Genomic DNA, 1154 nt, shown 5'->3' on the forward strand with positions numbered 1-1154 from the left:
TATAGCAAGGAGAAGTCAATAAATGGCAAGGGAAAGCCATTTAATGGTAAGAAGAAATTAACCAAGGATAAGGTGTCCAAAGTTAAGAAAGTTACGTTTGTAGGCCAAGTGTCACCGGGGGTGGACCGATGTGGCCTAGCCATTGTGGATGAGTCACCTAGGGAGGTGGCTAAGGCTAAGAGCTCTAGGGGGAGCTCTAAGAGACAATTTGGGACCCATGGCCAATGGATCTCAGGTGGGTTTTACTTGGGAGTTTAGGTTGGGTCATGGATTGTGTCAAATGGTTTGGATACGGACTTGAGTCTTAAACCTAGGGATTTGATATAATTAGATTGTGTTTCATGCAAGAAATATGACATTGGGGTCATATAGCATGATAATTAGTTTTGGATGTATAGATGCCATATAAATCAATGCTAGGGATGCATTGTGGGTTGACATGGGAAAATACATCAAGAGGAAGCCAAAACTAGGACTTTAGGTCAAGGTTAAATTGAACCATTTAGCTAATTTTGAGTTTTGTGTCAATCTTGGGATTGGTGATAGATACATTTTTGAATGTATTTTTTCCAAGTAGACATGGGTAAAACAGACCTCTCCACAAAATTTGGGGATTTTTTGGAGGTCTGTGGAATTATTGGTGCATTTCTGAAATTGGGTCAGAAATGCTGAAAAAGGCTGAAAAACTGTGCCAGTCGACTGCTAGTTTTAGCAGTCGACTGCACCAGTCGACTGCTAAAATATGTAGTCGACTGGCTGGAAACAGAAGCATTCTGTTCGCTCAGCCAGTAGCGACCAGTCGACTGGTACTTCTTGCAGTCGACTGATACCAGTCTGAAATTGTCTTCAGCACTGAATTTTGACCAAGTCAACTCATACAAGTGTATGAAATCCATGGGGGATAGACACACGAGTTTAGAGTCAATTAGAATAACAAGTTTTCAACAATTGGGATATTGTTGGAGGACTTTTTTGGATGTTAGGCAAAGGGGGAGAAGTAAGGTTTAGTTGGAAAAACCTGAACGTGCCTTTGCGTAGGGGGAGCCTTGGGATAGGTTCTTAAAAATCCCGTTGTAAAAATCCTAGCTCATGGGGAGCGTAGGTGTAGGGGGAGCCTTGGGATAGGTTCAAATGCATGATGCATTGTTACGGCG

The sequence above is a fragment of the Zingiber officinale genome, chromosome 5A (assembly GCF_018446385.1).
Source record: "Zingiber officinale cultivar Zhangliang chromosome 5A, Zo_v1.1, whole genome shotgun sequence".
Classification (NCBI taxonomy): Eukaryota; Viridiplantae; Streptophyta; class Magnoliopsida; order Zingiberales; family Zingiberaceae; genus Zingiber; species Zingiber officinale.